Raw genomic sequence first — 13,679 nt, forward strand, 5'->3', positions numbered from 1 at the left:
TTAATTGCATAGAATGTCTAATTTTGAAGAAATATTAGAAATTGTTCTAAAAACTTTAAAGAACAACTTTTAATCATTGATGTATAATTTGTATAGTTGTAACTCCTAAATGATGTAAATGTCATACTGATTCCCTATTATCATATGAGAATGTGAGCTTCATTGGGCTTTCTCTAGCCAATATTGAAATATTGGTCTCATTATCAAACTGGCTATACTGAGCAGTTTATATATTCCCTTGTATTTTAACTCTTCTATTAAAAAAATCCACAAACTTTTTCAGAGAGGCATATAATTCCATATGAAGCAAAGTTTCACCCTCATCTGTACTGTATTTTAATGCTGATATTATCTTCATTTATATTTATTAAATGACAGCTGGGAAATTTTCAATTTTGATTTACATTATGTTTTCTATTTCTGTTTAAATCTGTATTAAAATCAATCTATTTTAAAATAATTACATTAGATGTAATTATTTTGAACACCAAAGTAATCAATTTTTCATGACTTGCTGAATCCATACATATATCCCTTATTATGCATTCTTTTTTGTTTGAGCGTTGCTGTTTCCCAAAAATATGATGACATTATAAAAAAATAATCACAAACAACTGCTTCTTTTCCTGAATTTTCAAAGCATCGTTATGTTGAATGTTAAGATTTCTTAGGAGAAAAATATGAGAAAATAGTTTTGTGAAGGTCAGTAAATATAAACTTATAACTGAAGATTGTATTTTTGTCTTTGCATTAAAGTCATCTTCTTATAATTCTACTTGTTGGATGTGCTGAGCATTTCTAAAGCAGAAACGCAGATGAGAAAAGGTAAAAGAACTTAGCAATAATAATACTTTACAAACTCTTTTCTCAAATCTCCTTTCTTCCCTCTGACACAGTGAATAGCTTATAACTAATGATACATACATAAATCATGATAAATGAAGTCAAAGGAAGAGAATACAGAATGTGGACTAGCTCTAAAATAAGCCACAGTTCTATGAATACAATCAATCCAGTTAAATTTATCCAGATTATTTAACTTTGAGTGTCAGGACTGAAAGTAAAAAAACGAAAAAACGTGTTTTAAAATTAATAGCAAATTTAGGGAGCATAGTAATATACTTAGCCTCTTAAAGGCTTGAAAATAAAATGTTCTAGTAATAGGTAAGGGCAAATATGTCACTATTTTAAAAAATAATTTAATGGAGATTTAACTAACAAAAGGGGTTACAATTTATCTTGAATCTTTTAAAATTTAATGTCAGAGGACTCCATTAACAGAACCATTGAAAGACAAGTTCAATATGTTCTGTTCTATATCAATTAATCTTTTTCTAGTATGTTAACTTTTCTATGTATTTATATAGAGCTTCCTTAAGAATTTCTCGCTCAGCTGGTATACAACTTCTGGCATCCCTGAGCTTATAATTTTGTGAAAATTCATGGCTCTTAAGAAAATTCTGAGCCAGATGGCTATGGAATATCTACCTTTAGTGTTCACCTCAGTTCTTCAATGCAGAACAGCCTTCTCCCATCACCTACATGTACTTTGGGAATTCCTAATCGTTTGTTCCACTATCACTTCAAAAGTAATGTATCTGAGTCAAATCTCCATCCTTCTCCTCAACTGCCTTTCGCTGTGGGCCTCAATATGTCTGTCAAATTTACTATCAGGTTCTAATTACCCAAACTCAAACTTCAGTGTCACTTTTGGACTCATCTCTTTTCCTTACTACATACATCTCGTAAGTCATTAATTTTTGTTAATTTGCAGTTTTACTTTTCTTTTATAGTCTTACCACTCACGACCATCTTAGTCTAGGATTGTTTCACCTGATACCTGGACTACTGCAAGAATTTTCTAACACGCCCTCTTGCCTCCATTTTTCCTGTTCTTCAACTCAACCTGCACATTGCATCCCTGAAATTGTTCGTGAAACTCAGCCTTGCAAGTTGCTCAAAACCTTGTTTGCTCCCAATGTGCTAAATGGAGCATGGAATCGTTGTCCAGATAGTTCTCAGTAAGCTACAAGGACGAGCCAAAATTTAAAACGATGATAGCTAATAAGGATAAATATGAAGGCTTCTACATGGACAAGAAAAACATTAGCTACACAACTATGGATGAGGAGAAGCTGGCTGAACAGCAATTTGTGTTCTGTTTTGTTGTTTAGGGATAAGGTTTGAACTGAGTCTAAGCTCAAGTGTCATTGCATAATAAAACTACCCACAAAGAGAGTTAATAGAAGTTTTTGTGTCCAGAAAAATAACTTCACTTTATTCTGTACTGGCCAGAATTTATCTAAAGAGCTGTTTTAAATTTGAGGAGCTGCTTTCAAAATCTAATAATAAACTAAAGGTCGTCAGCAGAAGTGTTATTAAAATTAGAAAGATGTATGTTCTGCCTAAAGCAGAGAAGACTTAGAGGGATCATAGTAATTCTGAATATTTAAAGGCTGTCATGTAGAAGACAAATTAAATTTATTTTGTAGACTCTGGAGAACAAACTAAGATATTGGTGAGTTTTTTTTGTCTCACTATGAAATAAAAATTGATAATAATTGTAACCGTTAGTTCCCATAGCCTGTGTCACCCAGTTATGTGTCGTGCATTCACAGAACAACTTCAGGTTAACATCTATCAGGAAAGTTATTTCAGCTATAACAAGTGGGAAAACATCTGTATGAGCGAAAGAGACTTCTGCAATCTCTTTTTGCATCCTTTGGATATTGGGTTTGGATAGCAAGATTTAGCTTAATATAAGATCGCTCCTTGATAGATTGGGACGGAATCTAGCACGGCACGCTTACCCAACTCAGTCCCTTCAACCACCCTGAATTATTAGAAGTGCAGTTTCAAAGTCCTGGGATCTTTATTAGTTTATCTTTCTAAGTTGTTTTCTAGAAATATTTCTATTCTACCAACAATTTAATATCTTTTTTTTTTCACAACTCCCAATTTTCTCTTTTTGCAATGGTAATTCCCTTCCAAAATGTGATGGGCAGCTTGTAAAATAGCGTTTATGACATTTGCAAGTGTACAAGCAGAGACTGATATTTCTTCTCTCAAATTCGTTGTGGAGGGAATTCTTTCACAGAGTCGGGTTTGAGAGTGATCTGGCCACAACCTCTTCAGCCTTCTGATCACCAGTATTGATGCAGCTAATCCAAGTGGCTAGGGAGAGATTTTCATCTCCCTCCCCTCTGCATGTGTGGGTTCTAAAAGGTCTGAGCAGATCACATTCTCAGGTAAAGAATACATAAATAAATGCCTCACTGATCTGTATTTAAAGGGATGAGATGGTAATGCTTCCCTGCTGGAACTGCCTGCTTCGTTGGCATTTAGACCAAGAGAATTTTAATGTCCCTATCAAAACCAAGATTATAGTATATAGCATAGTATAATTTCCATCTGTACCTCCTGTCTTGCGGAATCTGGACTTCATTTTCCTTTAAGCACACCCTTACAAATGAGGCTCGAGTACTTACTTTCACCTAAAATGACCTCCACTTTGCTTGTCTTTTATTTCAGTCCTCCTCTTCCTACAAAATCTGGTTAAGTCCCGCTTCCACCAGAAAATCTTTTCTAATTACTCCTAAACATCAGTGAACTCTTCCACTTTTCTTCTTTGTCTTCATTATATCTCCTTTGAAACTAATTGTCTTTTACTTTTAAAAAATTTCTATATACCTTTTTCATAATTAAACTTACTACTTCCCTTCTTTCCTTCTTTTTTTTTTGTGTCTTCCTATTTTTAAGCCAATTTTTTTCTTTCAACTAACATTAATTGATCTCTTTATAACTGTGTTGGGATCAAGAGTCATAGAGACAAAGGACACAGTTCACATCCTCTAGGAACTCCCAATCTATTGGGAAGGAGAAATAAATGACAGGCAAATTCAGTCTGACTATGGGCACTTCAGTGGAGGTGCCAACAAGCGCTAATAAAGTCCGCTCCTACCTATTCCAACTCTACTCACTACACATTTAAACCAAATCTGGGCTTTCTGGAATATGCTTCCCCTTCTTGCTAATATCACATGAATACAACTAGATACTGACCTAAATAAATGATAGTGACACTGAACCTGAGGCAAGTAAAAATTGATCTTGACAATTTGTCTGTGAATGGAGGAGACTGTTATGTACAGGAATTCATAGAGCTGAGGATTTTTAAAGTATTTTTAAGTTGCGGATGTTTTGAGACTTGAGAATGTTTTTATGCTTAAGAAAAAGAGTCATTAGAGCAGAGGTTATTTATTACCGCCTATGAACTTGAATAAATTTTATGTTTGTTCATTTTTCAAGATGAAGATTGGTTAGTTTAGATTTTTCAAGAAGCAGACACCAAAACAGGGTTAAATCTACAAGAGATTTACTGGAGGAAATGTCCCTGAAGCATAATGGGGAGGGAGCAGGAGTAGGCAAGGGGAGCCTTTACATCAGATACAAATCTACCTCTGAGAACTAGAAGGGGAAGGAAGGAGGATTGGGTAGGAAGAGTCTTAGACTGCAACACAGTCCTAAGGAAGTTTGGGCCAGGCTGAGATAATGGAGGTACAGAAGCATCAATGAATACTGAGGCGTGTGATCTTCGCCTTCAATGCCTTGGAAAGGAGAAAGAAAACAACCAAAGATCCATGGTAGAAGTACAATTGATTAAGCAAGTTAAGAACATTGACAAAGAACTAACCAATGATTTTAGAGGCTAAGTGTTTACAGGTTAGTTGAACTCTCATTCCTTACAGTTAGAATCACAAGTCACAATGGAAGTGAAGGTAGTGTTGATTGCTTCTTCAAAGGGGAATAAAATAAACAAACTGTATTTTAATATTTAAAAAAAATTCTGCAGAGTCTAGCATGATGCCTTGCATTGGATATTTGTTAAATAAATATTCTCTGGAAAATAAATGTATAATTCAAAATTTGTCATTTGTCTTTTATTTTAAGTATTTTTCATATCATCCTTTCATTCCTTCCTGCTAGTATTTTCACAAGTTTGATTTACTGTGCTAATTGTGGCTTCAGAAATTACAATGCTGACTCATTCTTTTAATTTACAAGAATTTGTAAAATATGCATACATTTAAAACATTTACAGGCATAAGAAACGATGAAATCCAGCCATTTGTGACAACATGGATGGACATTGAGGGTGTTATGCAAAGTGAAATAAGTCAGAGGGAGAAGGTCAAATACCATATGATTTCCTTCATTAAGTAGTAGATAATAACAACAATAAACAAACACATAGAGACAGAGATTGGATTGGTGGTTATCAGAGGGGAACGGGGGAGGGAGGAGGGCGAAAGGGATAATTCGGCACATGTGTGTGGTGATGGGTTGTAATTAGTATTTGGGTGGTGAACATGATGTAATCTATGCAGAAATAGAAGTATAATGATGTACACCTGAAATTTATACAATGTTATAAACCAATGTTACTGCAATAAACAAAAAATTAAAAAGAAAAAAAACATTTACTTGCCCTTTTATCAACAATTCTCTTCAGAAAATAAAAATAGGAAGAGTAGAAATAACATGAAATACATTTATTGTCAAAGTACTTTGCAAATATCAAGTGGCTAGTGTTACATACTTGGCCTTGAAATTTTGAAGGCAATCCTTTGTTTTTCCATTTGATTGCAAACACATTATTTAGGACTTAGTATTTTTACCATGCATAAAATCATAAAGAGGCAAAAGGAAAATATTTTGCTGGACACGTGTTATTAAGGAAAACCAGCAAAGATAGAGGGCTGGCCCCGTGGCTTAGCGGTTAAGTGCGTGCGCTCCAGGGTTCAGATCCCGGGTGTGCACCAACGCACCAATTCTCCTGCCATGCTGAGGCGGCGTCCCACATACAGCAACTAGAAGGATGTGCAACTATGACATACAACTATCTGCTGGGGCTTTGGGGGGAAAAAAAAAGGAGGAGGATTGGCAATAGATGTTAGCTCAGAACTGGTATTCCCCAGCAAAGAGGAGGATTAGCACGGATGTTAGCTGAGGGCTGATCTTCCTCACCAAAAAATAAATAAATAAATAAAACTGTTAAAAAAAAAAGAAAAGAAAAGATAGAAAATATTTTTAGTGACTGTAAATACCCTGGCAAAAGAAGGATTTGAGGGGCACAGACAGTATATTTTGAATCTATTTTTTATTTTTTTATTTTTTATTTTTATTTTTTTGTGAGGAGGACTAGCCCTGAGCTAACATCTGATGCCAATTCTCCCCTTTTTTCTTGAGGAAGATTGGCCCTCAGCTAACATCCGTGGCCATCTGCCTCTACTTTATATGGGATGCCGCCACAGCATGCCTTAACAAGCCGTGCATCAATGCCTGCCCAGGATCTGAACCTGCGAACCCCGGGCCACCACAGGGGAGCATGCTGTACTTAACCACTTGTGCCACCGGGCCAGACCCCAGTATATTTTGAATCTAGAAGATTGGGACTTGGGTTAGAACACAAAATGTAGAGTACATATAGAATATTGAACATAGAATACAGGTAGAAATGCAACATACAGAATAAATACAGAATAAAATGAACTAGCTAGGTCATTATCAAAAACATCTCACAAGTATGGTGATGAATGTATCTGACTAGGGACTTGAGAGCTATAAAGGAACACAGAAAGATGGAAAGGAAGGAATAACATACTAAAATCACACTAAAAATGGTTAGGACTAAGGACTTCAGGAAATTGCTGTAATTTAATGGGAGAAAACAATTGAGAAGTCAATAGAAATATATTTATGTCCACAGATATAACAACATACCAATGGCATTATTATGAATAAGAGACATGACATGTTGTTTTTTTTCCAAACAAGTAAATATTAATACGTATATACTACCAGGAACCGATTGGATGGGAAACAAAGGTTGGAAAACTGTTATGAGGAGATGGCTTGAAAACATGTTACAAAAGTGTATAGTAAGGAATTTAGCCTCATCCAAAGAGAGGTCTGGCCTTTATCCTTGGCTCTTGGGCGGTAACCCCTAAACCCCTGAAATTCCCCAAATGATAGGAATGTGTTTGTTATTCAAAGTGAGCTCTTCTGACCACACCTTATAGCTTGTGCTAAAAAGATGATTCAGGTTGAGGTGGCCTCCCTTAATAGTCTTAGGGTGGGGGTTGGCCACACCAGAAAGACCAGCCATATGATTTAGGGTGGGGGCTTCTAACCATGTGATATCAGTTTATCCTCCATGGAGGGTGTAGGATTGCTGGAGGTTGAGTTTAACCACATGTGCTATTATTCAATCAATTATGTCTATGCAATGAGGGACCAATAAATCTCTGGACACCGAAGTTTGAGTGAGCTTCCTGGGTTGGCAACACTCGGTGCATATTGGCACACATTGATGCCAGCAGAGTAATGCCTCCTGAGGACAATGGAAACTTCATGTTTGGAACCCTCCCAGACCTTGTCTTACAGGACTCTTCCTTTGGCTGGTTCTCTCTCATATCCTTTCCCTGTAGCAGATGTAACCAGGAGTATAACAGGTTTCAGCCAGTTCTATGAGTCTAGTGAATTATTTTACCTGAGGGTGATCTTGGAGAACTCCTGAACCTGCAGTTGGTGTCAGAAGGGATGGTAGTCACATGTGGATTCTTCCTTCTAACTCTGTAGTTGAACTCTCATTCCTTAGAGTTGGAGTCACAAGTCTTGAGTAGACTTGGCAGTCTGAAGGACTATACCTTTAACCTCACAGTTTGACTAACTCCAGATAATAGAGAAGCAGAATAGTCCTGAATTTCAAGATGAGATCCACCATATGGAACACCTAGTTTGAAGCTATGTTTTGGACAATAAGAGTATGGGCAGAAAAGAGTTCTTCACTTCAAGAGCTTAAAATTTTCCTGTGGAGACTGAGTATTCTATTTATATGAAGGGTATTCAACCATATTTATATATGATAAATATATACACAAAGGTACAACGATGAAACTATGATAAAATGTACAGTCAACATTCCATTGAAAGCTACATTTTTATTTGAGAATAAATCTGAGAATACAAATAGGAGTTAGTCTTTTCTCTTTCCTGTGGTTAATCCTTTTTTTCCTGTATACATTTTATTTCATCCACTCGATTGTAGTCTAGGTGCCTAGAACAGTACCATCTCCTCCTTCATCCAGAACCTGTTCAAGAAATTATTTCTTCTCTCTTGTGCATCCTCTGCTCAGTATCTCCTTCTAAATGGCCTCCTTCCCCTGTTCCTACCGGTGAACTTCCCTAAAACTAATCTGTAACCTAAACACTTCTATTCCTTCAAGCTTCCATGCATCTCATTCTTTCAACAGCAAAAAACCAGAATTTCAGGTTTGCTCAAATCCTTTATTGTTGTTGGTAATCCAGCGTTTGTACAACTTCTGTAGTTGCTTTTTATAAACATCGCCGTTATCTCATTACACTGTGTTAATCGGGTCAGGCACAGCTTTCTCAGTATTGACGTTCTTGGATGCTGCTGCAGCATTGTACTGGGTTAACCACTGCCTTGTTTGTGAAATGTATAGAACCAATTGACATAAATTTTAATTTTGAGAGTTCCATCTCCAAAAGTTTATAAATGATTTTAGTGTTTTAACCACTCAGTTGTTTATTTACCAGTATCTGAAATAAAATATCTGAACCAACACATATTTACCACTTGAAAATAAAATGAACACCAACTTCAGCTAAATAAAAAGCATATAACTCTGTTCAATAGTAATAAGATTATATTTCTAGGTAGCAAAATGATGAGATGTAGACAATTTGAACTAAAGAGATTTTATTACATTTTCATTTTATTTATACTAAATATTATATATTTATTTTCCTACATTATCTCTTCTTGTAAGCAATGCCACATAAAATAGAACAGCGGATTCTATGATATCAGAATCACATGAGTGACTTGGGGGAAAAAAATCACTTTTCCAGACACCTACACTAAATCTAGTATAGCTGTCATGGTTTGTTACCTGGTCTGCTTTCGCTCCCTCTTTGCTACTAGCTTCTGCAGAACCTTAATCTGTATTCCTTTGCCCCAGGTACTCCCTAAAACTCATTCCATCCTAGCTACCAGAGTTTGCCCTGATTAAACCAAAACTATCACAGTAATCCTATTCAAGGAGATTGCTTTAGGAACTAAGAGTTTAGCCAGCAGGTAGGGCCTGCCTACAAAACTGTTATTTTGTGTGGGGTGAGGGTAGAGTTAGAGACAAGTGAATGAGGAAGACAGAAACCTACTGAAGAGGATAATTTTTATTCCACATTAAAGAAAGAGGCCCCTCTGGTGCATTTGGCTATGAAGAAGGAAGCATGTTGTCCCAGGATTTGTTTGCTGTGTTTTCTGGCAAATATGTGGAGATTTTCTCAAAGTTTTACTCAATAAATTTGTCGATAGCTCCTCTCCCCACCACAAGGCGTCTCACTCTTTAATAGCAATCTTTGTTATGCAAAGTAGAGTATTCAAGGTGCTCTGACTCATTATCTCCTTAATCATTGCAACCCTGGGTCATTGCAATCTCTAGTTGCCAGATTAAAAAAAAAAAAACTAAAGCACTAAAACTTTTAAATACTCCACCTACACACTGCGGGTGAGAAGCACAGCCAAAGTTTAAAAGCGTGTTCTCTTATTCTAGCTAGAATGAGCATTCCACACGGACAAGGATGAACTAAGAATCTGGATCCTCAGACACCCTGCCAGTTAAGGAATGGACACTCAAAGCCCCCCCCACCCCATCTTGGTTTCATATGCCATAGCTTGCTCAGGTGCCCTGGCTAGTTGCTCCCCTACCCCATCACTACCCCCCAGTTTCCAGATGGTCCCTCCTCTCCTTAGTGCCTTAGGCTCTCTTTCTTCCTCTTTTCTAGGGGATCACATACCCCACAATCTCTGCTAGTTTATGGAGGATTTATGGACTAAGGGCGTATCCCTTAAAGTAACCACCTCCAAAAATGACTTCCAAATATATTAGCTACCTTGAATTTATCTATGCTGCATCTTCAGGTATGGAATCACTCCTGAAATGCCTGTGGACTCTGCTCCCTGCAGCCTGATGAGTACCAAGGCAGGGATGCAAATAAAGTATCAAATAGGTAAGAGAAAAAAGAGATTCCTTCAACCAGCAGCTCCTCATAAAGAAAATCTAACCCCATAAACACAGTTTTTCATATGGAACTTGGTCCTATATTTATATTGTTTTAAACATAATCATTAATACAAATTTAACATCTGCATTTGTCCCTAAAATGTGATTACAAATGTGACATACAAAATCAATGTGTGTATTACATCCAGTAGAGACTTTTTCAGAATAGCATACCCAGTTTTATGTCACAGGGAAAATGTTCAATTTATACAAACTTAAGGCATCCAGTTTATCAAAAATGTTCTCTGTCCAAAACATGAAAACACTTGTAAAATAGCAAAATGTTTCTTAAAGGGTATTTTCAGTTACAAAAAAAGTCAATGTTCCACATAATTAAAAAAATACGTTCTCTCTCCCCTGGGAAAAAAATTGGGATCTCTCAAATAAATGGCTCTTAACAATGTAAACCTGCTAAAAAATCAATTCTTTCCTCTGCTATTATTCATTTGATAGATTTTACTACATCATAGCTCAATCTCATAAAACAAGGATGAACAAGTTATTTACCAAAATATATCCATGATTAAGTTTTATTTATTTGTGTAAAGCCATAGGACATGCACTACTAAACATTAACAAACGGGCCACGTCTGTGATTCTCTCTCCTGCTGTCAGTTAATCCATACATTCTCCCTCCCCGCTCCCTCTCCCCACAAACATAACAGATCTTGCTTGTGTTTTGGAAAATTCAGCATATTGCTTCTTTTCTTCACTGGCCAACGTGTTTGCAAAGAAATAAAGCTTTTATCGGGGAATATAGGAAAATATTTGTATGCAACTGGGTATATAATCTTTTCCTTTTCCTAAAGGAAAAGACTGATAAATTTCACTACAGTGAAATTTAAAACTTTTATTTATCAAAGGTTATAATATAAAAAGAAAAGCCACATCCTATGGAAGACAGTTGCTGTATATAAACTAGTATTATTCCCTTGAAAAACAATTTATCCAGTAAATTTGAATATTTGTATATTCTTTAATTTAGCAATTTCATTCCTGGAAATTATTGTACATGTACATCATTTATAAGCCTTTTCAGAGAAGCACAGTTTTAAAAAAGCAAACAAACCTGGAAACAACTCAAATATTCATCAAAGAAGAAATGGATAAATAAACTGTAGTAAGTTATTACATTCATTGAACAAAATACTGTTTAGTAGCAAAATCAGTTCATGAATAAATGAATGGAGAAATCTCCCAGACAAAATATTGAAAGAAGAAAAGTGATTGTTGAAGAATACATACAATATGAAATCATTTGTATAAAATTCAAATCATAAAAAGCTGAAATATAATGTATCTATAATAAAAAGGAAGTAAATGATAGGAAAAAAAATTGAGTGGTTAACCTCAGGAGAAATGAGAACACCAATTGAGAGAAACATGAGGAGAATTCAATGTTATGGTTGTTGGTCAATTATTTAACTCAGGTGGTGGGTAAATATGTGTGAAACATTTTATTAAAGGCATTTTTCCCATAAAACAAAACATTTTTCATAGTCTTGTATATGAACTGTGTAGAGTATCACTCTAGTATTTTTCTAATAATCTGAAATTTCATGTTTTCTTATAACTATGCCTAATTGTTGCACTTTTAAATGTTGACAGTTTTACTGATGTAGTTTTTTAGGTAAAATTTTAAAAGGCTATAGAAGTACAATAAATTCAAAATTTCTTCCTCTTCATTTAAGATTAACAAATTTTTGGCTTGTATATTATTTGGTTCTTACCCCTATTATATTATTATTATAATTAAGTCACTAGTAGATAACTAACAATGTGATAAAAGGAAGATCATTTGAAAAGTTTTAATTTCTATCATGTTTTAATTTTTAACAGTGATCTGATTAGTAGACTTGAATGTATATTGCTACGCTCTAGTAAAATATATCTTATCAAAAAACAACAAGTAATTTCAAAATATATTGGGGAACAATTCTTAAATAAATGCAAATAAAATAAATAACTTGCTTTATTTAGAGAATAAGATAACACATATGTAACGTTCCAGGTAAATATGTATAGTAACCTTGAGTCAGAAAACAGAATAAAGATATGAAAGCAAACTGTTTTTAGATTATAAATAGAGCTCAACCCAGAAGATGGAGATCCCTCAATGTTATTTCGTCCTGTCTCTGTCAAAAGTCCATCCACAGCTTATTGCCCTATGTGACTCCTGACCTGTCTTGATGCTTGCTGTTTACCCTGATAGAGACCTCTTTTAAGCATAGACCGACTGCCCTAGAACCCATCTATGCACTTCCCTGCTAATGCCACCCTTAGCCTAGAATAATCAGAACTGATTTTGAATACAGTTTACTTTGTTTTCATTTGAGTTGATGTTATTGTTTTTGCTTGTTTTATTTTGTTTCATAAATAAGGAATTATCCTACTGAAGTCTCCAAGGATGTATATATTTATACAATAATTCTTTGACAGTCGCACTGCAATGTTTGAAAATTGGCTCTTTATTCATAATTGATTACCCTTAATCTTTTAGCACTGATTGCCATGACATCAAACAATGAGCTTGGTGAGATTAAATAGGTGCATGGCAGGGGTTTCCTGCTGATTCCAGAGAGCATGGAGCCTGATGCCTCAGTGGTCCTGACATAGTAATTACTTATGGCTCTAATACCTTTATCACAGCAAATGCAAGTCATCTACTTTGGAGACTCCCATTTTAAGTAGGTTTTTTTGTTTGTTTTTGTTTTATTGTTGTTTGGTTTTTTTGGTTGTTGTTTTTTTTACCAGCCTCATTGTGCTGCTGCTGCTGATAACTTCAATTTATCGAGCAGTTTCTGAAGCTTGTTAAACTTGTTCTAATGATTTTGAATGAATAGATTCCTTAATCCTGACAAACAACCCACAAAGTAAACATTAGTATTATCCCCACCTTTCATATGAGAACACTGAATTCAAGAATGGTTAAGTAACTTCCCCGAAGTCGCAAAGATGTTAAATAGTAAGATGCAGATTTGAAACCAACACTACTCCCTACCGCTCAGAGTGCAGAATCCAGGGAGAATGGCACTACTGTGCTTGGCTCAGAGTGGAAACTTACACAACTCTGCCTTCCCTGCACAAATCTCCCTCCTCTGGAACAGAATATTCATAAAATGTCTGTAGCAAAATCAGCATCTATGAAAGTCCTTCCTGCCTTAACCACCTTCTAGGGGCCCAAATTGTCATTTACAGAGGTGAAGAAAGGCCAAATAAAGAAGGCCTCATCTTCTCCAACCCTGCAGCACTCTTTCTTTGGCTTGCCTCTGAGATCTAGGCAATGGTTTTCTGAGCCTTTCCAAGATACTGTCGTTTTAGAAGAGAATGAAGATAGAAGACTAAGGGTGTGGAATTCCCTGCAGCATCAACCCTGGGATGCTGAGGAGTCATCGCGCATCCTGTGGGCTGCTCAGGCCACTGAAAAGTCCTATGACAACTTGAAACTGACGAACTCAGAATTTTACTTGGTTGAATAAAGTATAAACTCTCAAAAATGTTTCATTATTAAAATCGCATCTCATTGCA

This window comes from Diceros bicornis, chromosome 27 (assembly GCF_020826845.1).
Source record: "Diceros bicornis minor isolate mBicDic1 chromosome 27, mDicBic1.mat.cur, whole genome shotgun sequence".
Taxonomy (NCBI): Eukaryota; Metazoa; Chordata; class Mammalia; order Perissodactyla; family Rhinocerotidae; genus Diceros; species Diceros bicornis.